Below are 27,039 nucleotides of genomic sequence, written 5' to 3'. Positions count from 1 at the left end.
TTGTTGAGGACTGTAGCTAACAAGGTTTTGTGTAGTATAGACAATGTTGCTTTGGAGTCTCGGGTGAAGGATGCTCAGAAGAAGATGTCTGACAGATATAATTTGAAAAAGTCTGTTAAATTGGTTGATTTGTATCCTGGGGATCTGGTTCGGATCAAAAACACGCAGTATGTTAGAAAAGGTGGAATGATCTTTAGTGAACCAGTTTGTGTGGAAAAAGTGTGTGGTGGTGCAGTAATGGTAAAAGGTGGTCATTGGTGGAACTTGAGCAAAGTGGTCAAAGTTCAATCAGCAAGTGATACACCTCCTGTTTTGTCCAATCAAGGTGCAGAGTGTTCTAATATTTCTATGAAGTCATCTAAGTTGCCTACTTTTTCTGCTGGTTCTTTCAACGTGTCACAAAACGATGCCGGTGGAAACAATGGGACTAATTCTGTGCCAAGGAAGTCTACGCGTGTTAGGCAACTTCCCTGGAAGCTGCGTTGATCTTTCCGTCTCTAAACATTGCCATTGTCATAGCGTTTAAGTTTGTCTTTTAGTTGATACTCAGGTTTGCATTGTACTGTTAAACTATATTAGTACCTTTCTAGTTCTATTTATATGTACTTCTGACTTTCTGTTTTGTTTTATTTTCCTTTAGTTTTGTTTATTTTTATTGTAACTTGTTTTTACAAAAAGAGGTAATATGTTATGCTTAGCTGTGCTTGTTTGTTTATGCTGAGCATTCCTTTAAGTTGTCATGGGAATACTCTGTGGGTAAATTCCATGGAGTGTCAGTTGGGACCTCTCCTTGACCGTGAGAGGAGCGGTGGCTCGTTGATCCCACATTAAAGCTTACAGACAAACCACAAGTGTCTGGTATTATTCTTGCGCTTTGAAGATTACAACAGAGGAGTTGGTGGAACTTGTCAAGAATCTATAAGGATCCTAGGAGGGTTGTGTTACAACTGGGGCTTGAGTCTGAGAATGATTCTTTCCATGTCCAGCAAGCTCTGGAGGGATGTTCTCAGAAACCTTCTTAAGCTTCCAAAGTATTTTTGGAGTATGTTTTCCTCGGAAGAGTGGAAGAAGAATCGTTCCTCCTAAACGTCTAGATTTATAGCTTTGTTTGGATTCATTGTCCTCTATTTATGCTATCTCTTTTTGCTCACTCTTCTTGTTTTATTTTCCTTTTTGGTATGTATTTTGTTTTTTCTCTTCTTTCGTTATCTGACCTGTTTGTTCTCCTTTTCTTTTTGTGCTTTTGTTTTTGTTTCATGGAAAGGAAGGAGATGTTGTAGTAGTTTTCCTGAAACATGTATCTCACTTTATGTACTATTCTGTTCTACACAGCTGATGATGTCATTGTCATAGCAATGGAATGTTATAGTTTGAACCCCAAGAAACAACAGATCAGTTGTTCCGTGGAAGCTGTGGAGAGGGACAGTCATTAAACTAATTGTTCTCACACTTACCTGCCTCGGTACGATTACTACAGTATCCCATCTGAATAACTCTAAATAAGGACCAAAGTGTTGAACAAAGACTATGAAAAAGTAGAAGAAGGATGAGGATAGAAATATATTTAAGTAATTATTTGAACTGCACCACAGTTCAAACATGCACATTTGCATTGAACAAGCACTTTGAAGCTTCTGTGTTGGCTCTATAAAGAGCCATTCAGTTTTCAGGATTAGGATGAGCGTGAACTCCCAATAGAAAAAAATAGAAGCCAACATATAAAAAAATAATGAAGTTTCAAAAGAAGATGTAATGTGGACGTCTAAAAGCAAACATTAAAAATTTGGTCATAGAACTGAAAGAATCAAAATGGTGAATCAAAACAAATTTAAAATGGTGGGTGCAAGCTTGTTCACTTACTACAGCAGAGGACGCACTGGTGGATGTTACTCCACAAGCCATTTAAGACAGGTCTTAACACGTCACCCTGTCCCTGTGCTCTCTGCTGCTAGAGGTGAATAGGAGGCAGTTGTCAGAACAGGCGGTGCCATTGGTTGCACATCTACTGAAACTGGATACTTGCTTATCAGCGACACATGGTGAAAATGGTGATTCCTGGCAAGGTGGCATGATAAAGTTGAGGTTGGAGTCAGGCGTGCAACGCCCCGTCGTGTGTGTCAGCCCAGGCTGAGACAGCTTCCTGGGCACACACACAGACAGTTTTTGAGCTTATCGCTGCCGCACCCAAATTCTTCAAAGGTCTTTAAAAGACCATTTACGTGTTATTGCTGGAGCAGGGTTTTCTGTCAAAACCCGAACATCAGCTTATATTTTTATATGTCATAATTAAAATTACTAATAATTAATTTCTAGATATCAATTTCGTTGAAAGTTTCTGACTAATCAACCTTACTAATGAAAGAATTACACGTGGGAATGCATATATGTTGCTTTATTAATACGTGAACTAAGTTGGTGAGCAAATTAATTAATACGTGTTGCTAAAGTGCTATTTGTTATGTGTTTGCGCTTTTAAAATAACGTGCTTTAATGCTTCTTTATGTCGCAGATGGCTAGATAATTACATACACATAAGAGTATTAGTGGGAATTAACACTGTATAATCATTACGATGTAGTAACGTTGTTTTGTGTCTCTTTTGATTAAGATTGTCCATTTTGGCCTAGTCAAAGATGGCCGACAATTACAGCCTGCATTTGAGTAGCTGAAATACGAAGAGAGGCCTCGCTGAATATGATTGGAATCCTGACCTCGGCCTCCGTCTGTATTAAAAGTTTCCGTGAGGACAGCAGCTCTGGGCTTGATGCCAGTTGTCACCAGTTATCCTTGGGAGAGAATAAAAGCCACAATGAACTTTGATAAACTTGCGGTGGCTTCACTATGATTCCGAGGAAGAGCATTCATGGATGTTACATTTTTTAGTTTGTGCTTCCTTCTTCCGTGTTTTATTTTTGAGATTTTCGAGAGCGGAGGTTTTTCTAAATGTTGCGAGTCAACATCCTTTCCTGCTCGCTCTGCTCAACGGCTCAACGGACGTTTAAAGTTTGTTTGTAACTTTTAATGTGTAAGTTTTACTATAAATATTGTTAGACTAGAGAGGGTCTAAGGCCACTTCTTCCCGAACTTATGCTCGAGAGGATCGACGCTGATTGAGAGGACGGCGATTCGGGAGACTTTATTGAGAGACCGGTCCTGACCTAAATACGACATTTAGCTAGAATAGGTAATTATGAGAATAATGATTTTGCTATTGATTGACTTTCATTCGAACTAATTTAGATAAAATAACCTTTTGTTTGAATCACAGTGTCGGGTGGTTATTTCTTTGTCATTTATTGAGTTTCCAAATGTGTTCTTATTGATTAAATCATGACTCGAGACATATCAATTAGGTCGCATTGACCTCAGTTTAGATGGAGATTGATTTAGGAGTTCTCTCGTATATTCAGTGTGGATAGAGTAATAGAATGAATGTTAGTGTGATGGGCCCTAGCGTATGATGAGTGTATGTGCGTATGACTGTGGAATTACTCTGTCCGTTGAAGTAGGGAGAATTTATATGCTCCGATATGCAGCATTATCAAGGCTTTGTTGTTTTTTCACCCCTTCATCTCCACTCTGCCTATTGCTGGAAGAGTTAGCCCCCCCTCCCCGTAACTTTTAGTAGTGCCTCCGGAAATTTGCCTCTAGTCGCACCTCTGGTTGGAGTGGAGTATTTCCAAGTCAATCCACTTCTAAAAAAGTACCTGGTAGTGCTTTTACTGCCCCATCTGCAAATGTGATGTCTTTGTGTTAGGGGACAGGGTGTGCGCCCACACTAATAAACGGGTCTCACTTCAAGCCCAGAGAAGGCGAGGCTGTAGGCGGGCTAGCCGCCTCCTCTCCTTCCTCATCGGATTCGACCTACACCTGCAGGATCTCAAATACTGGTGTAGAGGGTGTATTTGCAGAGTTCGAAGGATGAATAACAGCCGAACATGCTGTACACAGTGAGAGGTGTGGCACAGCGGCCAGGGCAGCTGACTCTGGAGCACAGGGCTCACGGTTCGATCGCCGGTGGCAGCTCAGCCCTGCACCTTGTGACCCTGGGCAATAGCTCGCTTAATCTCCCCGATTGCCCCTGAGATCCTGAGGTGTGATTATTTTGCGCTTTACAAATACCGGGTTTACAGAAGGTACTGTAGGCAGTTGTTGGAGGTTTGTACCCTTCTTAATCATGCAAAGATTCATGTGGAAATAAAGTTCATACGATGTATTCATTGGACAATAAAAATTTCTTTATGGTCATGTGTGGGCAAGATGGTGTTGCAAAAACAAAAGGAAAAACAAACAGCCGACACATGTTTCGCTCAGTGGCCAGAGAGCCGGGGGCTTTTTCAAGGCTGAGTAGATAGATTGCACATGTCCGAAAAAGTACAGATGCATACCACATAGTGCACCATATAATTAAAATGAGTGCCAGTACAGAAGGTAATGTAACACGATCAACAGGGAGTCCTAATGAAGTACTACAAATATATTTTTTTAAAGAAAAAGATTAAGTCAGAATAACATGGCGAGAACACTTCTTTCAATACAACAAAGATTTTAGCTCAGAAAGTAATAGAGAAAAAAAATAGTAAAGTTTAAAAATAAAAGAGTAGGTGTAAAAGCATGGCAAAGTGGAAAGAAATGTATGGAAAATTCTGAGAGAGTAAAAAAGAGCGCTATCAAATATAAAATATGTTCATAAGAAAGTACAACGAACGAACATAATCACAGAAGTGTCACTTTACAATATTAGTAAGGAAAAAGGTAAAAGTAACACAACTGAAATACTACATTAAAGAACGTGTTGGATAAGAACATTAAACTCCCCCAGGCAGCACTTGCCGCCCATTAGTTTGGGTGGCTCTCTCTATTTTTGTTATACAGAAGGAGACCACTCCTTCCACACTGTTAGACAGGATAGACAATGGCTATTGCAAGGAAGCTTCAAGAAAGTTCTGCAAGCGGCTGGGGGAAGGAAGGACAGTAACCCAATGAAAATGAAGGTTCTAAGGATCAGAAAAGTACAGATCAAGTCAGCAGAGTTCAGTTAGCAGATATGTGGACGGCTCTTCCTATCAATACATAGGTTTCTTGCAACTCTTTTAATGCACGATGCACATATCAGACTGCTGGCTGGACCGTAGCACTTTAATTAATTCAAGAAATAATGATCCCTTACTTCTCCCTTTTTGCCCCTTGGATGGTCCCTGTTCAGGGAGCTAGAGGAGAAAACTCGATGCTCAATGGGAGGAAAGATAAGTGTTGCCTAGTTTCATTGCACAGAAGTGTCCGAAAGGAGCTGGCTCTGCAGAAAAACACAGCAGTGCCAAACCTTTTCCCCAATTGTTATTAATAATTGCATGGGAATGTGTGGTCTACACACACACTATGTTTGTCATTAATGTTTTGTCCATCCAAGGCATGGCCAATTGAATAAAGCAATTTGACGGCTGCATCGTTTTCCGTAATTTTGATTTGCCTCATTTGCCACATAATCCTCCATGGGCTGCATAGTTTATAGATTTCAACACAAACATGTTTGTTTCTAGTGAAAATGGATAAAAAGTTACTATGAGTCATTTACACACATTATTTTGTCTCCCCAATCCATTTCTGGTCCAGTAGGCCCTTCCTAAGGGTTCTTGGATGTGGAGGGGGGGGGGGGGATAGGGGGCAGTGGGAGCGTCACGGTAACACGTATTTCTCCTGAACTCGGTGAGAGGAGCGCATGACAGCCAATCCGTGTTTCTCACTAACACCTCCGTTCAAACATCCGGTGATAATAAACATGGATTGAGCCTTGGGGCCAGAGCAGCAGTGCACTTGAGGACACTGTTTCAGGCTGGGGGGGAGCTGTTCACACTAAGAAATGTGCCAAGCGCCGTTAATGCCAAGCATGAAGGCATTTTGTTTGTAGAAGGATTCTTCGGACAAATGCAAACAGGTGATAGACTAACATGAATTTCCCAATCGTTCTTACCGTACTTTTAATCATGGCTTTCCTTCTGTCTGTTAACCACAACAGGCCTTTGTGTAAGTTATTGTGTACCGAAGGCCGTCTTTGTCCGCGAAGCATACCTAATGAATCAAGTGCACAGGACTGCTATATAATTTCAGGATCCTGACAATCAGATCATACTGTTCCGTTTATTAAAATACAGGAAGTGCTCCCTGACAGGTCCAGACTTGAACAAACACCTGCCTGGCTTAAAACAACGTATTTGCTGTGCTCTCTTTTCACAGCTTTGGATTCTATTTGTCTGAAGAAAGTGAATGTCAGACCGGGGGAGGTATTTACACACTTTCTTATTTCCAAATGTTTTACAAAGACCTGAATGCATTGTTAGAAATGTAATCCTTCAGGGCACTGGGCATGTGTGCTCTAAACAAGCTGTCAAGCCTGCCAGTGTACTGCGGGGTCATTTATTTGAATGGTGGCTTTCGGTAATAAAAGATTCCAATATTCTTTTGACAAGAACAGGTGTGTTTATTTGATTCAGTGCCGTTGCTGCAGTGTGGCCAAACATTGTTGTTTGTTCCTTTTCTGTTTGGAACAAGTGACGTCAGATGTGGTCAGATGATTAATATAATGTATGTAGATTCAGGAGGCCATTGGCTGTGCTTCATCTGCTGTGCTCATCTTTGTTAATTTTACAAGTTACATCATTTATGCTCTGATTAGTAATGTTCATGTGAGTCACAGGCGTAAAGCATATAATCATATACTCACACTGATCCCTTGATTTAGACCCTTTGTGTAGGAGGCTGGCTTCGTATATGGTGCACACTGAAAGGAGTGATGCACCTTGCACTAATCCAGGCAACTCTTATGGTGATTTTAGTGGGCTTTGATAACCTTAAAAGCTCTCAAAGGGTTAGCTGAGGGGAGAAGCCTTCAGGCGTATCTTTAAGGAGTGCAAAGCAGCTTGTTTTACCACATTTGATCAAGAGTGCAGATTAGATGACAAAGAACCACACAGTGTTTATGAAAAACAAGTCTATTTATTAACACAACACAATTGCTATCACTTGGTATATCTCCTAGCCAGAGATATCAATAATACGCATGAGAATACTTCAAAGAAATCAGGTAAGTAGCACAAATACACACTGGTCTCCAAGGGAAGATCAAACCATATACTAAATAAGTGGCATGTGAACTACAAAGGAGAACAGGACTTGGACCAAGTGACTCAGAAGAGCTTGGAGATCCAGGAACCATCCAAGGTAAGTACTCAAGAACTCCAAGGAGGCTGTGTGCAGAGTGGAAACACAGCTGCTGTGTACAATGGAAGTCAATAGAGAAGTCGGAGGTACAGTTTGAAAGAAAAAGGACCATTCACAGAGGACCCGAAGAAACCCTTTTGAGTATGGAAGGTTGGAGAGCCACATCTCACCTGTGGATACCCAAGGAACCAGGTTACCTGCACCAGGCAAGCTGGGTTCATTGGGGTGAAGTGTGATGTCAGAACCTCTCGTAGACAACAATGGGTGACTCAGGAAGAAAGGGCTCTGGAGAAGTCTCTCTGTGAAGTCTGTGAAGATGTTTGGTGGAATCCAAGGGTGGATTCTTGAATAGGAGAACCTGCAAGCAGAGGGGGCAGAGTCTATGCCACTTAAATGTGACCAGGAGGCACAGAAGCACAATGCCCATTCTTGTCAGGAAGTTCAGTAGAGTTCACAAGGACCTTGTCGCTGCAGCTGTGGGGACCCGGCGAAGCTGTGGAATACCAGGAGCGGTACACGAGCTGTCCCATGTCAGGTGTCAGATGTCAGTGTTCATGTGGTCGGTGTCCAGTGGGAGCACCAATAAGCCTTGGTGGCTGCAACTAGCGTGAAAGACGAAAAGATGTAATTGTTGGGCTAGCATGGATCAAGGGACTCATCACGTGCATGAGAGTCAGAGAAGGCCCTGAGCAAGCAGGGGAGCCCACAAAAGCAGAAGAAGATCCTTGAGAGGACCCACAGGCCAAAGACTCAGGAGTTGCAAGATGACGTCAGGCAGCTCACTAAATATGAAGGCCCAAGATGTAAGGGATGTAGGGAGGATGCTGCTCCCCGAGGGATGAGGTGCTGGAGGCTGGAGATTCTTTTAGCCCAAAGTTCTCTGGAGTGCAGAGCAAACAAGCATTTGTAAAGGCAAGTTGACACACTGCACAGGAGTTTAGATCCAGAGGCTCGGAAGAGGGATACAGTCCTCCAAATTACAGGGAAGAGAGGTCAGGCCTCAGGGGAACCACAGATTCATCACCTGTGTTGCTGATTCTCGGTAAGTCTGTAGGACGACAGGAGCAGCAGACCAGTCAGCTTTGATGAGGTGCCTGCAGATGTAGGGGAGTGACTCCTTCTCTCCAAGGGAAATTACTTTGAATGCTCTTGATGCCCACAGGTCCCTGGAGATCCTGAGAAAAGCACATACACATATGAGGCACAATACTTGCAGAACAGCAAGACCAGGAGCAGCAGTAGTCTTCCTTGATTCAGCCTCGGTTCCAGGCAAAGTCCAGCAAAGTCCAAGTGTCCAGACAGTCGAAGAGTGTTTTGGTTTCAGAGGTGAGTCTTGTTCCATGACAAATCTGAGGACCCACCCACAGGAGAGCCCTTACATACCCAAGGAAAGGGTTGGAACAACACAGGGTTGGGGCAGGAGAAAGGGGAGGATACTCCCCTGTCCCTTGTCCTGTTTTGTGCCAGAGTGGGAACAAAAGGTCCCTGAACTGGCTCAAACCAGTGTATGTAAGGAGGGTACCAAATGTGCCTTTCAATGCAGTTTGGTGGCACACCTCCCTGTGACAGGAAACCTATTGTTCTACCTTCTCTGCTCGAGATCAGCTCAGCAGCAGAAGGGCAGAACACTGTCTGTGGTTGGCATTAGCTTGCTGTCAGACCCTGAAAGCCTTTAACCAGGACTACAGTGGGCTCCTCTAAGGGGACCCCAATACATGGAACATGCCTCCAACACTGGAATCAGATTTGTAGTAATCACACCAAAGGCAGTTAAGTCTGAGAATGATAATTTAATGACTCTCCATCTCCACAGCTTCCAGGGAACAACTGATCTGTTGTTTCTTGGAGTTCAAACTATAACATTCCATTGCTCTGACAATGACATCATCAGCTGTGTAGAACAGAATAGTACATAAAGTGAAATACATTTTTAAGGAAAACTACTACAAATACCCTCCCAAATGTGATATATATACTGTCTGTCATATTACAAGTCTTGTAGTATATATTGCACTTGTAATAAGGCCAATAGGGCATCCTCCCTGTTTGTGGTGGTGTATCCTATCAGTCAAACTCTAAGTAAGGCCCTTAGCTCTTCTTCAATCTCTTTAGTGTTTTATAAATATGTGTTGCTAAGTTGAATTATTTCTCCCTACCTATCTATTCTGCAATGCTTTCTGTATCCATTTCTATTTTTTTAATTTTCTTCTCTATTTCAGTGCATCTCTGTGTGCCAGTCTGCATTTATGTGTTTGTGAGTGTGTGTGTGGGTGAGTGGTGGTGTCTGAGTGCAAATCACTGTGTGTGCGTCTGTGTGAGAGTCTCTGTCTATGAGTGAATGAGTGTGTCTCTGACTCCAGGGGTTATGCAAATGTGTGTCCTTGTATGTATCTCTGTGTGTTAGTCTGTGTCTATAAGTGCATAGATTTGTGTCCGACTTCAGTTGCAGTGTATGAAGGTGTGTTCATATTAAAGCCTCTGGGTGTGAGTCTGCATCTATGCCTTTGTGAGTGTGAGTCAGTGCTGGTGTGTGAACCTATGTGTGTGAGTCTACATCGATGGGTTTGTGAATTTGTGAGAGGCAGTGTGCGAATGTGTGTCTCTATAAGTGTCTCTGTGTTTGAGTCTGCATGTATGAGAATGTGTCTCAGTCAGTTGCTTTGCGCAAAGGAGTATTGCTATATGTAAGCCTATGTGCGACAGTCTGTTTGAGTATATGAGTGTGCCTCTCAGTGACAATGTGTGAATCCATGATACTTTGTAAACCTATGTATGTGAGTCTGTGTAAAATAGTGCCTGAGTGTGTTTTTGTGCAATTGTGTGTCCCTTTCTGAAAGTATCCACGTCTGTGAGTTCATGAGTGCCTGTGTGAGTCAGTGGCAGTGTGTGAATGTGTCCCTGTTTGTGCCTCTGTGAGTGAGTCTACATTTATGAGTCCATGAGTGTGTATCTAAGTTAGGGGCTGAGGGTGAATGTTTGTCCCTGTGCAGGCCTCAGCGTGCAAATCTATGTCATAGAGTACTTGAATGTGTGTCTAAGTCAATAGTGGTGTGGGTATCCTTGTGGGTGCCTCAGTGTGTGCGTCTGCATCTAAGAAGTGCATGCATTACTCAGTAGTGGTGGGAAATTCTATGTCACTGTGCCAGTATATGTGTGAGAGTCTGCATTTATGAGTTTTGGAGTGTCTGTCAGATTATCTGGCAGTGTCCAAATCTGCTCGCTGCCGGCTACTGCTAGACCACCACTTGAGCAAAGACAGCTGAATAGCTAACGGATTGGAAGCACAAAGTAATCACTGAATGTATATAAAGGACTTTATCAAGCACTTTAGACTGTACCTGAATGAATCAATTACCTCATGATAAAAGCAATAGAGAGAATATACATGGTAAGTAATTTAAACATTGAAACGAAAATTCTCAGAATGCTTTAGCTGATGTGTTCTGATGTTTAACCTTGAGGTTGGCTTCACAGTATTAATTACCAAAACAAAATGGGGTCTGGTTTAGCATGGTACAAGGTGAGGAGGGTGAGACCAGGCTACTCTAGAAATTCCAAGAGGCCTTTTGGTTAAAAGATGCAGAATACTCCTCCCCAGCAGAGTCTTCCGGTTAAAGCCACGTTTGAGGCGGGCCCCCAGCCTCAGTTTTCCAGGAAGCAAAGGCTTCTAGCCAGGTCTGTTCCCTGTTGTCCACGATCAGTGCTTCAGGAAGATCTCAAACCTCATTATGTCCACGCTGTGGGTGTTCAAGCTAAGAGTCATCCACAGTGCTTCCTATCATAAAAAAAAACATCCTACACAAAGGATGTCTCTCTACATGTTAGTCAGAGAAAGACATTTGGAAGAGAGACTCACTTTATTTTGCTTATTGTCGGGTTCACCAACTCCTCGGGATCAGAACGCTGCTCAAATATGGTCCACCTCTCGATAGCTTCAAGTCTGTTTGCTTTTACAGCACAGATCAGTGAAGCAATCAATCGAGGGAAGGAAAGGGTGGGGGCAGCAGAGAAGCAGACCTATAGAGAAAAAATGAGAAAAAATAAATGAAGAGACAATAAGCATCTACCCGTTCCTCCTTTTAAGCTGTTTTAAATGATTTCATTTATATAGGGTAATGTACCTGTGAAGGAAAATAACTGTTCAGTGGCATACAACCCAGGAGGGTTTAGAATTTCTGTAACTATTTTAATGGTCTACAAAACGTGGTAGTGCTAAATAAAAGAAAGCAAAATATAGCAAAGATATAGCTTCTGTGAGAATCTATAGGTAAATGTGTAAAAGCTCTACTTCCATACAAAAGTATTGATATATATGTGCACCCGAAGTGTCCTACCCCTGTTATCTTGTCTCTCACTTCACAAAGGATGTAAGAGCCTGATGATTGCTTCTGCTCTACTACATTCCCCTGTTAAAGTCGGGTAAGAAACCATAAACATCAATGTTAACCATACCCTTTGAACAACTATGCTACTTTAAATTTAATATACTCCTCTTTCACGTCATGGGAGGAAGGACGGATAGGCATACCAAGTTTTATCCGATAGGGCCTTTTATCCCTTGGCTTAGTCTCACACAATGTTTCAATCTCACACAACGCAAATGCTAGTAGAACAAATACGAACATATAGAAACACACTGGTGGGGAACATCAACTTGGCACACATTCTATCATTGCTTTGCAGCATCATTGAGGCAACATTGATTCTCCCAAAGAAAATTCTGTTTCCATGATATTTGTCTTTTGGTTTGGATTCTCCTCTGCATGACCTCAATAAGCGGCAAGCTCACCAATGGAGAGAAATTGATTAAACTGAACCAGTAATGCACTCATTCCACAGAAGCTGGGGAATTAATGCAATATCATGGAAATTAGTTAAGATCAGAATATATATATATATATCCCCCACTGATATGTGCAGGTATCCCTACTACCCGCAAGTGACAACAAACGTGTGTCTCGCCAACGGGGAGGAACACCTTGCACAATATCAGTAAGGCTCACAAGAGTTAAACAAACTTCAGAATTCTAGGTCACAAAGGAAATCCTTGGACCCCCGCCCTTCGTTCGTGGAGCAAGAATCTCACGTTGTCGGGTATAACAGTATCATGCGATTTGAATGAATGAAACACTGATACAAATAGTGGTGCCACCCTTACCGGACCCCTGAGGCAGGACAGCAATTCTTCTTACGACAGGCTCCGGCCCAGGATTTAAAATAATCGGCAATGTCACTGGAAGCAGAAGTGCTTAAATGAGATTCGGCTCTCCCGCTGACGTTGATGTGCCGCAGCTGATACTCATGGGATATGCAGTCTCCTGTGGCTTACCCATGCTTTATCGGCCAAATGCGGAAACAAGTGGAAGAGCAGGACAGGTAATTCTGACAGTTATAGACTATGAATGTTAAATGTAGCTCATGAAATGTAGGAAAAAATAGAGATTATTGCAATGCATAAGCCATAATATTGGCATAAAATAAAGGTGTTCACCCTGACAACATAAGACTGTGTCAAATTGGACCCTGGGAAGTTTTAAACATATAAACATAAGGGATACCAAATATTATATCCCATGTGGGCCATTATATTTCATGTCCACTAAAGGAGCTGCAAGTGAAAACTTGTGGAATGATGTCAAAAGTGCTAAAAGATACGGTAATCCACTGTCAAATAAAACACAATTTCAATTTACCAATGGTTAAAAGGTAATCCCCGAAAAATAGGAGATAACAATTATTACAGCAATGCATGAGCCGCAATATTTGGTATCCCATAAAAAGAGACAATGGAAAACACAATTTCTGAGATTTGCCACAAAAATACTGTTTTAATGTTACCCTAGAGCAACTCAATGTCCATAGCACAAAAGTGTCTTTGTCCTTCGTATTTTTAATTTTCTTTTCTTCTTCACAAAGTATTAGGTGTCTTTCATACATCCAGTAATCCCTTTATTGATTCAAAAGGCATAAGTAGCCAACAAGTGTTTCGTCATTAGGTGTGTCAACATTTGACTTCATCAGAACTGAAAACAATTAGCTGAGTCTAAAGTAATAGCATTGGGAAAGACCTTTGTTCATGTATCTCCATGCGTCTGTATTAAACCGAGATGTAGTCTTCCTCTCTGTATTCAGTTCAGTTCCATATGGCCAAGTGTAATATCTGTGACTGTCTAACCCGCTCGTTTCCGAAAGGAGAGCACTCTAATGTCGAGTGTGTGTCGGCGCAACACCGACGCACATGGGACATTGGAGTATTGTTGCCTAGCTTGTTGCTTCCAACATCCGCCCTCCCTCCCCATTCCATTGTTGTGTATATTCTTGGTTGCTTCCACCAACTCTCCTTTCTTCTGTTGTTGCACTTGTTGCATGCTCCTACCAACCCTCCCTCCTTTTGTTGTTGAATTTGTAGTTGCTTTTAACACCCACACTCCTTCCATTGTTGCCCATGTTGTTGCTTGCCTCCACTTACTCTATCTTCTTCTGTTATTGCCAGTGTTATAGTGTTGCTGCTTACCCCACTCACCCTCCCTCCTTCAGTTGTTACTTGTGTTTTTGTTTGCCCCACTCACCCTACCTCATTTATTGACCGTATTGTTGCGTACCCTGTTGTTGTCTGTGTTGTTGACACCCTCCCACCTTGCATTGTCCATGTGCTTGCTCTGAACCCCTACCTTCTGCCATCCTTTATTCATGTTGTCCCCATGACTCACCCACCCACCTCTGTTGCCTCCATCGAAGCCATGTTTTCTGACTGCCTATGTGTGACATTTCGAAGGTTTCAGTGTACTTATGAGTGACATTCAACGATCAAATGTGTAAAATTTAGAGTGACAGTTTCTTGTGAGTAAAAATAAGCACTGAAGTGCATGGAAAGTGAAATGACACAATTTTGAACAATGAAAACCCCTAAAACAAGCTTAAAACACCTGCAAAGTACAGTAAATATAATGTCACTATCATGACCACCCACCACCATCAAAGCCTGTGAAACTCCTGAACTGACCTCTACTTACCAGGTCTTTTCTGACCACTAGAGCTGCTTGCATTACAATGGACAAATTATGGCATTACTGTCTCCGAACAGTGTGGGATTGCCAGGCCATGATGTAATTTGGCTACATAAACACACTTTTTATCACAACTTAGAAATTAGATTTGAAATCTCCTTTTTTCATTGTTTTAGAAACCCACACTATGACATACAAACATGATCTTCCCAAACAGCTCAGTGACAGACAGATCAATTTGTCTTTCTCTTATTTCCTGCAACTTACCAACTTTCTCTGCTGGCCCTCTGCAGGCTGATGTTGATGCTATAACTGTTGTCCTGTGTGTAGACTCACACTGGCTACTGTCTGACACTCAACGGCTGCAAAGATGCTGCTTCCTAGTTTGCAGTCATGCTCTGCGGCTCAGTGCTGTTTATGACGGTGTGGAGTAAGAGTTGGTGGAGAACTCATGCTCTCTCTGACATGAGGTCAGGGGGCAAATGTTTGGCGTGGTGAAAGTCCATCACACACTGCAGCCATGCTGCACCAGTTTTTAAAGACATGTACCACATGCCATTGGCATGACCAGGCACAAGCAGAGTGCCGGTTCCGTACCCCCCCTTATGTGGATACCAGTGCGGACAGCACCTGTGACACAAGTCACTTGTTGCTTTTCCGGCGCAAGCAGGCGGGCCACTCCCTCTGGCAGTGATGTCTTCCGGGTGATGGCAGGAGGATTTTGAAAAAAAACCATCCTGGTGCCAGCCTGTCACTGTGACAACACCCTTGCACACAAGGTAGTGTAAGCTCAGCGCTGTCAAATCAGGCCAAAGGTCTGTCGCGCTAGGTGGACTGAGAGGTGCCGGCAGCCCCTTTTGTCAGGCTCCGTGGCATGCTGGGCCTTTAACGCCACCCGTGCTCGCACACGGAGCAGAGAGCCCCCCCTCCCATTCCCTGTCCGCAGCTGGGGGTGGGGCCTAAGGGGTATTTAATGACAGGATCCATGCTGGAAACGCGCTTCGCATTCTATTTCAGATCCCGCATGGCCTCCCGCTGCCCGCCGCATTTCCTGACTACACTTATCTGCTGCTGTCCTGAACCTTTATCCTCTGTATGGGTCGTCTGCCTGCTTTTGGTCTCCGGAAGGGCTCTTCTGCTTCCTGGGTCCTTGGATCTTCTTCCAGAGCTTTCTGATCTTCTGTGATGTTGTCCCAGAGTTACTGATGTTAACCCTTGACAGTCTGGTCCTGAGGAGATAGGAAACAGCATAGGATTTTAAAGCATCAGTATTTTTGATTTAGGTTTTCTTTTTGTATTTCAACAACTTTATGTCTGGGAATAGTACTTATCTGATGGTCTTGCGTCCCTCTGCAGTATTTCTGGAGATTCTTGTGGTTTCCAGTATCTGTAAAAGAGAGAAAGAGATATAGACATTATACAGGAGTCCATCTCTTCATTCTTGTTGTTCGCATATTTAGACCCCTGTTTATTTTATTTTTTTCTTTTGTCCCCGTACCCCCTCCTGCGAAGGGAAATTAGTTTTGGGGGTTTTCCCTGCGTATAGGAGTACGGATGTATTTTTGTCTTACTTTGGGTCTTCCATACCTATGGTGATTTTAACCTAGGTTAGTACTCGTTGTTTTGTCTTCTTAGTTGTCATATGCTAACTGCTGCAGTCCTATTACTTAATTGACCCTTGTCCGTCATTCTAGGTAGCTGGGCATTCTGGTGTCCCTAGGAGCTGTCTCTTCGTGCGTGATAGCTTTTTCCATTCAAGGTATTCCTCAACAAATAAGCAGGGTATTTAGCTAGCTTGCTGGTGTAAACACTTAGAACACACCTTGTGCTTTCTCTTTTAGGATTCTAGGAGACACTCTCTCAGAAGATCCAGCGGACGCCTACCCCTTCTTCCTTCCCTTGTTTTGTCTCCCGTCTTTCCCACCTTCCCTCATTTGCTTTGACTAAGTTGGGCGAAGGAGGTGGGTGAGGGAAGTTGGGGCCTAGCCTCGTGTTCATGCATGCCATTCCTGCAGTAAACCCAGGTGAGCTCTCACAGAACGCGAAGCCCACGTACTCCTTGCTGCCCGGACGTCATGGAGGAACATCCGATAACGCTAGCAGATGTGGCAAGCATGATAGGGAACCTGCAGAAGCAAACTCAGGTCCTGTCTATTAGAGTCGACTCCCTACAGCAAGCCTCTTGGACTGTACCCTCTTCTGATCCCCCTACAGGCCCCTATGCTTCCACGTTTACCTCCTCTCTTCCATCTTCAAGCACTACTCGTCTAGTGTATCATATCACAACACCATCTTCTATCCCTTTAGCACCCCCAGAAAGGTTTATGGGTGACCCAGCTAAGTTTGCCACTTTTATTAATCAGTGCCAGCAGCACTTTATGTGCAAAGCTTCCTGCTTCCCCACTGAACAATCCAAGGTGGCTTTTGTTTTGTCATGCCTGGGTGGGTCAGCTGCCACTTGTGGACAGAAACGATCCCCTGTTATACAATTACTGAGTCTTTAAAGAGGAGTTACGGCGTTTATTCAACAGACACTCTTTCATGCAGTCTGTGGATACTGAGCTGTTAAACCTTAAACAAGGATCCAAGGATCTTATGACTTACGTTTCTAGTTTTAACAGGCTGGTGGCCGAAGCTGTGTGGTTGGAAGCCAAACGCAGTGCTCTCTTTTACAAAGGCTTAAGGGACGACTTAAAAGACATGTTTGCACAGGTGGTTGACCCCTCCGAATCTTGTGATGCATTAATTGATCCGGTCGTAAAATTAGACCACCGCCTCCATTAGAGAAAAAGGGAGAAAGGACGCACTGACTGGAAAAACCTGCTGAGGAGTCAGAACCCATGCAAATAGGCAGTATTAAAGGGCCCCTGAGTCAGGAAGAGAGAGAGAGACGACGAGTAAACAACTTGTGTCTTTACTGTGGCAAATCAGGGCACTTTTTGAGGGATTGCCGCGTTAAACCCCAGAAACGTACGGAGTCGGTAAACTGATTCACCTGAGCATAGTGGAGATGAATCGGTCAGGTGGGACAGGCTTACCGGTCTCCTATGTGATAGGGTTAAGACCCACATTGTATCCCCTACAAAAAAATTTCCTCTCTGCTCAACTCAGTTGGGGTGATCACAGAATTAACATTCAACTTATGCTAGATTTGGGTGCCACAGGGAACTTTATAGATTCAGCCTGGGTAGAGAGAATGTGTATCCCTACAGAACCAAAAAGCACTGTGGATATTGTTAGGACAATTGATGGCAGTTTTATGAAATCTGGGCCTATAACACATACTACCACACCGTTACATGTGTTACTTTTAAACTAACATCATGAAATCATTTATTTTGATATCATCTCCTCGCCTCAGTTCCAAGCCATCATTGGTCTCCCTTGGTTGATGAAACATATCCCCAATATTGACTGGCAAAAACATACCATAGACTGTGCATCAGAGTACTGTATAAACCATAGTCTGGAGCCTTCCGTATTAGCGCAACAGGTAGCTAGCAGTGCCGACTGTCCGGTACCGGTATTACCGGATGTTATAACGAGTTCAAAGACGTGTTGGACCACCCCATCGGTCGTATGACTGCCGTATAGATCTGGTACCCGGTGTCAAAATTCCGTGCAGTGGCATCTATGCCCTAACTGAAAAAGATAACATCTATTTGAGGGAGTACTTGGACGACATGCTGCAAAAAGGCTTCATTTGCCCTTCGCGATCTGCCGCTTCCTCCCCTCTTTTTTTTATACCCAAACGGGAAGGGGGCTTTAAATGTTGCATCAACTATAGAGCCCTTAATAACGTGACTACAAAAAATCGATATCCATTGCCTCTAATACAATCTCTGCTCGACCAAGTTGAAACAGCCTCCATATTCACTAAACTGGATTTGAGGGGTGCGTATCACTTGGTTCGAGTAAGAGCGGGAGATGAATAGAAGAAGGCTTTTCGAACCAAGTTTGGGTTATATGAATACTTGGTAATGCCTTTCAGGCTTTGCAACGCCCCTACGGACTTTCAATTCTTTATCAATGACGTGTTAAGAGAGACCTGGACCTAAACACTATTGCGTACATCGATGACATCCTGATCTACTCTTCCACTGTGGAGGATCATGTCAGACATGTCAAGAGTGTTCTAAACCGTCTCAGAGACAACAACCTGTACGTCAAGCTAAACAAATGTGAGTTCCACGTCCCTGAGGTCACCTTCTTGGGTTTTGTCTTATCAGCACAGGGGGTGACTATGGACCCCTAAAAAGTTGCTGCTATCACTAAATGGCCATCTCCTCATTCCGTGAAGGAAGTGCAGAACTTTCTGGACTTTGCCAATTTCTATAGGCGATTCATACAAGGATTTGCTGCACTCACAACTCCCATCACCAGACTCTTGAAGAAAGGGATGTCGTTCTGTTGGACGCCTGAGGCTGAGAAGGATTTTTCCTGTTTAAAAGAGGCCTTTGTTACCGCCCTTCTTCTGGCGTATCCTTACACTTCACAGCTGTTTCTGTTGGAAACAAACGCATCCCAAGTTGCCATAGGAGGAGTGTTGTCTCAAAGGGACAGACTGAAGGGATATCTACATCCCATAGCATATTATTCCCATAAGCTAACTCCTGCTTAAGTAAACTACTCGGTAGAAGATAGGGAATTGTTGGCTATAAAAAGGGCCTTCGAGGAAAGGCGACAGTATTTGCTTGGGGCTTCGCACACAGTAACCATCATCACTGATCACAGAAACCTGCAATTCTTGAAGGCAGCCAAGGCCTTATCTATGAGACAGTTGAGATTGGCCCATTTTTTTGTGATTTTGATTATGTCATCCAGTACCAGGCTGGCGCTAAACATGGCAAGGCAGACGCCCTATCCCGCTTTGGGTATTACCTTCCTGACGAACTGTGTGCACAAGAACCAACTTTCATCTTGAATCCTGATCATGTATTGGGGGTACCTTCTCAGAAGAATCTCTTATGAAAGAAGTGGCCCTTACACATGAATCAGAGGAAGTTAGGAACATTGAAACAAAACACAACGGAGTCAGAAGTAAGGATTTGGTCTTTGTTTACTCCTCCCTACTCAGTCTCTTCAGACACAAGCACTGAATTGGTGTCATACACATGCTCTAGTGGGCCACCCTGGTTACAAGAAGACCCTTGCCATGCTCAAAAGGTATTTTTGGTGGCCATCCATGAACTAAGATGCCCGTTTGTACGTACAAGATTGTTATGTTTGCGTACAGAGCAAAATAACTCATCAGGTACCAGCTAGTTTCTTAGCTCCTATGCCTACACCTCCTACACCATGGCACTCTATTATTATGGACTTTATTGTGGAACTGCCTCCTACTAAACAAGGGCACACAGTCATATTTGTTGTGGTCAATATTCTATCCAAGATGTCACATTTTATACCCTTGAAGAAAGTACCTTTCCCCAAAGAACTAGCTTGTATGTTTCTCCAACAGATAGTGCGTCTTCATGGCTTACACTCCATAATTGTCTCAGACAGGGGCCCTCAATTCTTGTCCCATTTCTGGAAAGGGCTGAATGGCATGCTGGAGATAAATGTACGTCTCTCTACGGCTCACCATCCTCAGACCGATGCTCAGACAGAAAGGGCAACCAGTGTCTAGAGCAATATTTGCAGTGTCACCTCCTGCAGGGAGAGAAGGATTGTGACTTATGGACTGCAGAGTTTGCATATAATAACAGTGAGAATGTGTCTATCCGGGTTTCACCTTTTCTTTGTACCTATGGGTTTCACCCTCATTGTGGTATGGTCTCACCTTTACTGCCTGCTACTTCCCCGGCAGCTCAGGAAATGGTATCTCACCTCCAGAACATTCATACTTCTGCTAAGAAATCACTAGATGAGGCAAAAAACAAGTACAAAGAGGGAGCAGATCGGCATCGTTGACAATCACCTGTTTATGCTGTAGGAGACAGGGTATGGTTGTCCACTCGGAACATTCAACTGAAGTGTACAACCAAATTCAAGCCTCGCTTTATTGGTCCCTATGTTGTTACCAAAGTAGTGAACCCTGTGGCTCTGAAGCTTGAGTTGCCTACCTCCTTGCGTTTACATCCTGTCTTTCATGTGTCTTTATTGAAACCTGTCACCCCAGGTACTGTTGTTCCTGTGCAGCCTCCCCCTGTTTTGCTTGATAAGGGTCCCAAGAATGAGGTTGCTTATATCGTGGACTTCAGTAGAGTGCATCGTTGGTTGCAGTACCTGATTCACTGGAAGGGCTATGGGTCAAATGAGCGGTCATGGAAGCCAGCTTCTAATGTGCATGCACCCTGTTTAGTTCGCTTGTTCCATTGTCGGTATCCACACAAACCCAAGCCTGTTGGAGTGGGGTTTTGGGGGGTGCACTGTCAGGCTCCGTAGCTGCGGGGCCTTTAACAGCACCCACGCTCGCAGACGGAGCAGAGAGGCCCGCCCGTCATTCCTTGTCGGCGGCCGGAGGTGGTGCCTAAGGGGTATTTAATGACGGGATCCACACTGGAAACGCGCTCCGCGTTCCAGTTCGGATCCCGCCTGGCCTCCCGCCGCCGGCTGCATTTTCTGACTACACTTACCTGCTGTTGTCCTTAACCTTTATCCTCTGTATTGGTCGTCTGCCTGCTTTCGGTCTCCGGAAGGGCTCTTCCGCTTCCTGGGTCCTTAAGTCTTCTTCCGGAGCTTTCTGACCTTCCGTGATGTTGTCCCAGAGTTACTGATGGTAACCCTTGACAGTCTGGTCCAGAGATAGGAAACAGAATAGCGTTTTAAAGCATCAATATTTTTGATTTAGGTTTTCTTTTTTGTATTTCAACAACTTTATGTCTGGGAATAATACTTATCTGATGGTCTTGCATCCCTCTGCAGTATGTCTGGAGATTCTTGTGTTTTCCAGTCTCTGTAAAAGAGAGGAAGAGATATAGTTATTATACAAGAGTCCATCTCTTCATTCTTGTTGCTCACATATTTCGACCCCTGTTTATTTATTTATTTATTTATTCTGTTCCTCGTACTTCCTCCTGTGAAGGGAAATTCGTTTTTTGTTTTTCCCTGTGTATAGGAGTACAAATGTATTTTTGTCTTACTTGGGGCCTTCCATACCTATGGTGATTTTAACCTAGGTTAGTACTCGTTTTGTCTTCTTAGTGTTATACGCTAACTGCTGCAGTCCTATTACTTAATTGACCCTTGTCCGTCCTTCTAGGTAGCTGGGCATTCTGGTGTCCCTAGGAGCTGTCTCTTCGTGCGTGATAGCTTTTTCCATTCAAGGTATTCCTTAAAAAATAAGCAGGGTATTTAGCTAGCTTGCTGGTGTGAACATTTAGAACTCACCTTGTGCTTTCTCTTTTAGGATTCTAGGAGACACTCTCTAAGAAGATGCAGCGGACGCCTAGCCCTTCTTCCTTCCCTTTTTTGTTTACCTTGTTCCCCACCTTTGCTCGTTTGCTTTGACTAAGTTGGGCGAAAGAGGTGGGTGAGGGAAGTTGGGGCCTAGCCTCGTGTTCATCCATGCTGTCCCTGCAGTAAACCCAGGTGAGCTCTCACACCATTCACTGTCTGACTGCTGCAGCGCATGGCATGACGCAACACAAAAACAAAGACAATGTTTCACCCGCTAGTAGCTAGGTCACTGGCCAATCCTCATCCAATCACTGACTTCTTTGTGAACTCGAGTTAACGCCACTGACTCTCAGCTTGGACAGGGGGCAGTGCACTGACTCCTTGTGTTGGGGTGATTATGACTCTCCAGAGAGGATGTAATTATCAGAGTCTGTGTCAATGTGAGAGAAACTAAAGCTAACTTCCACAGATGCATAATGAATGTTGTGGACTGGATGAAGGACAACTGTCTCGAACCCAACATTGAATAAACTGAAGTCCTCCTCTTTGGGAATAGCACCTCACCCTGGACCGTCACATGGTGACCCATGTAGCCGGGCACACCACCTGCCCCAACAGACCATGTCCACATTCTCGGCATCATCCTAGATAGCAAGCTATCCATGGAGAAGCAAGTCAATTAAGTCTCCTCCGCCTGCTTCCACACCCTTCTGATGCTCCACAAGATCTTCAGTTACCTCCCAGTAGACACCAGAAGGACCATCACGCAGGCACTCATCACCAGTAGACTGGAACACCAGAAGGACCATCACGCAGGCACTCATCACCAGTAGACTGGACTACAGAAGCATGCTCTATGTAAGAATCACTGCATACCTTCTAAAGAGACCCCCACAAAACAGAACTCAGTGGCAAGACTCACACTCGACCTCCCCAGAAAGACCCATATCACACCATATCTCAAGTAACTACACTGACTCCTGATTCAGAGGAGATGCCAGTTCAAGATGCTGATCTATGCCTACAAAGCCCTGCACAACGAAGGAATAGAATACGTCAACAAAAGCCTGACCCTCCACCAACCAGCCAGATACCTTCAATCAGCTTCCCTCCCTCTGCAGACACACCACGGATCTGTCGAGCCATTAACAGAGGATACTCCTTCTTGCACCTGGCAGCCAAGACTCGGAACAACCACCCCCTGCACCTCAGGACCGCACTGTCACTCCAGCAATTCAGAAGAGAACTAAAGACCTGAATGTATGAATATTCAAACTTCCAAGCAGCAGCAAACCGCTCCAGTGCCTCGGCACTCTCACAGGAGATTTGCCGCACTCTATAAATATTTGATTGATTGAGCCATGGCATGTCACGTGGTCAAGTACCCAAAGCCCACCTTTATTGTTCACTGCAGTCAGAGCCTACGGCAAGGGCGGCACTGCGCCGTGTGGTACCAATTTGTGCTCACTGTTGTGAGTGAAAAACCACAACTGTGACAGGCAGCATCATATAATGCAGGCTCACTGGCGGCAGTGTCACAGCACTGCCAGCAGGCAATGCGTGTCTCGCAGTTTTCCACCTGCCTGCTCCTACATGTGCCTTATTGTGCCTCGCATTTGCACCATTTTTGAATGTGCTATAAATGCATCACTATTGGCCTTATTTAGACCTCAGCGGATGGAATACTCTGTCACAAACATGACGGATATCCCCTCAGTCTTATTATGATCTCCATCGGGTATAATGGGATCGTAATATGGCGGACGGGATCTCTATCATGTTTGTGACGGAGTGTTCCCCTCCATCAAGATCTAAATCAGACCCTAAGTATTTTAGTGCTGTGATGAAGACCACCACACTAAAATGTGTTAGTCTAACCACTGATGCATGGTACTTGGCAGAGCTGTGCCTCCAGCCCCTAAATAAACAAATAAAGTGCTTTTATTCCCACCTTCTCTGTTGTCTGTGTTGCCCCCCACCCATCCCTTCTCTTGCTACTTGTGTACCATGCCTTCCCTCATACCCCACCAACAATATAAAAAGAACTAAGATCATATCAAATCGCTTTTTCACTTTCGTTCATGCTACACTCCATCTATTCTGCTGTACAACATGATTAAAAACATTGACGAGTCCAATAACTCTCTCATAGGCAAGACTATTGGCTTTACCAATTCTTGTTTTAGTTGGCATTCTTATGATTGTATGCATGTCATAAAACAACCACTTTTGTTGCACTTACAGTGCCAGTTACACAATTGTAAAAAATATTGTTATATTGTTAATTGTATAAAATACAAAATATTTTATTCCCCCATTTTCTACTGCTGCTTTCTCACTGCCTTTTTTCCTCCCATCATCCTTTCATTTTTCTACCCCTTTTATGGGTTTTCCCCTTCCAGCTTTTTTAACTTCTGCTTTTGTTTCCCTTCTCTTTCATTCTCTCCCCTCTTGCTTTATTGTATAATTTAATTCTATGTCAGGACCAGAGGCTCAGATTCTTCTTCTCTCGCTTTACTAGCTCCAAACAGCAGCCAATCATACAGTGTAAAAAACACTTGTAAAAATTACAAATCCCAAGAACCCCTCAAACTCCGCCTCCACCACAGTCCACAAATCATGACATTCCTAGGCCCCAAACCTGGGAGGCACCATCTTGATTGCCTCTTTCTTTGCTGCTCTGCAGCCAATATAAGTGTTTCTCTGCTTATTATGATGTCCTTCTTAATGTTGTTCAGATTTTGTTAGATTTGATACTCAATGTTTTTTGCAGGCATGCGACGTTGTGTTTGATGCCATTGTTCACTTCTTGTAGACTGGAAGTAGTGTCCAATACCTCATTGTTACTCTCTGCGACCACGCTTGTTTATTGCATGGATACCCCCCACCGCCCTACCGGTGTGTGGAGCGTGATCTTCTCCATGCTCTGTGTTACTGTCGAGCTGGCCGACTGTTCCCCGCAGTGGCCTGTTTGGGAGAGAGGGACACGCAGGTAGCCCAATTGGGCTCTGCACATGTAGTCCTCTTTCTTCCTCTCTACAGCCGGCACTCTTTTACACTCTTGGTGGCTTCTGAAGGTTGTATCTACAGTAGAGGTTCAGTGCCATCCCCCAGGCAGCAATGACAGGGGTTGCCTCTCTCCCCAGCTTTCTGACTCTATAAAGGTGGTGCTTTGGCTGGAATATTCTACATCTGTCTGAACTGCTCCCTCATGATGCCCTGTATGGCAGATACTTTCAGGGCTGTAATAATCCTTCTACAGGCGTGCCCTAAGGAGCTATTTTCTTTGGTGACTAATGTATACACCTATTTACTCTCATTTGTGAGCGGCTTCCCTTGCTCCTATGGAAGTGACTGACTATTGGATCCTTTTTGTTCGAGTCTGAGACCTGCCAAACTGCTTACCATCATGTCGGACTGCAAATCTTTTGATTCCAGTGAGTATGAATCCTATGGCCGTGAGGACAAGGAGGGGTACTACCTCAACAATGGCTTGGGTAGGTTATTGATTATTCTGTGTAGCATTCCCTGAGAAAAGCACTGACTGTCGCCCTGCAGCCTATAACAGAGCACCTAGATCAACTGAGTGAGTGCCAGAAGAAAGTCTCCCCTCCACTCTGACTGTGCCCCAGGTTCATGCCAATCATATAAAGCCAAATCTAAGTTGGTGGACTGGCCACATGCTAAGACTCTAACAAAATTGTCAAACAAAATATTAAGAGAACATACATAGTGTCTGGTGTGTATCTCAGGACCCAAAACAGGATGCCTCCCACCCTGATTCAGATTCCAATCCTCTTTCTTCCATCCTCTCCAACCTTAGCAAACCTTCAGGCTGCAAGTGTAAGAGGGCTGTGAACTGCCTTCCAAGTGGCTCCCTGTCTTCTCTTCTGACCAGCCCCTTGGAGGATGAGCTGGACAATATCGTCCATCTGAGATCCAAGTATTGGGCTCCAGACCATGTGGAGGCCAAATACACACAGATTAATCTTTGCAAAAGTTTTTAAAATGAGGTGTGCAGTCGCCTCAGAGCTGAGTGGCCCATAGCTGACCTCGTGAATAAGACTGCTGAGACCCCAGACATAGAGCCTAGTATGCTGACCTTTCTAAAGAAATATGCTCCTGACCCCAAAAAAGGCATTGATTGTGCCTTACGAGCCCATCAGGACAAACTTTTGGACGTCTTGGGGCCCCTGACAAAAATACTGGAGTTAGCCTTCGAGGCTTAAGAGACTGTTAAAGGGGTAGACCCAGAAGTCCTTGCCGGGTGGGCTTAATGGGCAGTTTGCCTCCTTGGCAATGTTAACTGTGCTCTCTCTTCTGAGTGCCATAAGTCCATAGTTGTGAGAATTGATCCCAAACTTCTCGACATGGATACATCTGAAGCTAGCCCTTTGGCTGAAGAACACTGCTGGGACCATTTATTAAAAGACATTGGGAAATTTATAAACATGTTTACAGCTTTTGACAAGGGGCAGACCTTCCTTAAAGTGTTACAGGCCCTTTATGGACAAGCCATTCTAGGACGCTTGGCCTGATGCTCCTTTTCACAAGGTCTTCAGAGGGCATTTGGATTTCGCCATTGCAGAGGATGGCAAGACAGTGTTTGTCCTCCATATCAAGAGGCTTCAGGGGACGTTTCAACAGGGGAGCTCTCTGTGGAAATAAAGTCTCCTTCAATACAAAATTCTCAGGTAACTCCAATTACCTTTCCTTATGTTTCCTTCTAGGGCAGACTTTGCCACTTTGCATACGATTGGGCCAAGGTTTCCACCAATGCCTGGGTTCTCTACACTGTTCAGGTTTACAAAATAGAGTTTACATAGAATCCTGTTCAATCTTCTATTCCTTCTCAACTTCATTCCAACTAAAAGGGGTGGGTTTTATACACCGAAATCCAAGACCTTCTTCTGAAGCAGGCCATTGCTCCTTCCAGCCCTCTCCCAGGGGTTTCTGCAGCACTATCTTTCTTGTTCAGAAGAAAGGCGGGGTCACCAACTTGGGCTCAATCAGTAACATTACATTTGATGGGGTGTTCTATCACCACTTCACTCCGAGACCTACTATAGAAAGGGAACTGGATGGACCAGTTGGACCTCAAAGCTGCCTATCTCATGATCCCCATTTTTGTGCCCCACAGGTGGTTTCTACAGTTCCAATGGATATCTCAGTAGTTCGAATACCTAACCCTGCCCTCTGGGTTATCCTCAACTCCTTGGGCCTTTAACAATCTAATGAAACTAGAGGTCGAGACATTGAGGGAGAAGGGCATATGATTGATAGTATATCTCAACAACATGATAATTATAACCTAATCTCAAACTGTCCTGCTTCTTCAACTTTCATGGATGATCAACTTACTGCAAGACCTGGGCTTCATTTTGAACCTGAAGAGGTCAGTTGTGAGCCCCTGCTAACAGATAGAATTTCTGGGGTTCCAGGTGGATTCTGTCATGACACAGTTACTATTCTC

The sequence above is a fragment of the Triturus cristatus genome, chromosome 8 (assembly GCF_964204655.1).
Source record: "Triturus cristatus chromosome 8, aTriCri1.1, whole genome shotgun sequence".
Classification (NCBI taxonomy): domain Eukaryota; kingdom Metazoa; phylum Chordata; class Amphibia; order Caudata; family Salamandridae; genus Triturus; species Triturus cristatus.
This window is presented reverse-complemented; position numbering follows the sequence as displayed.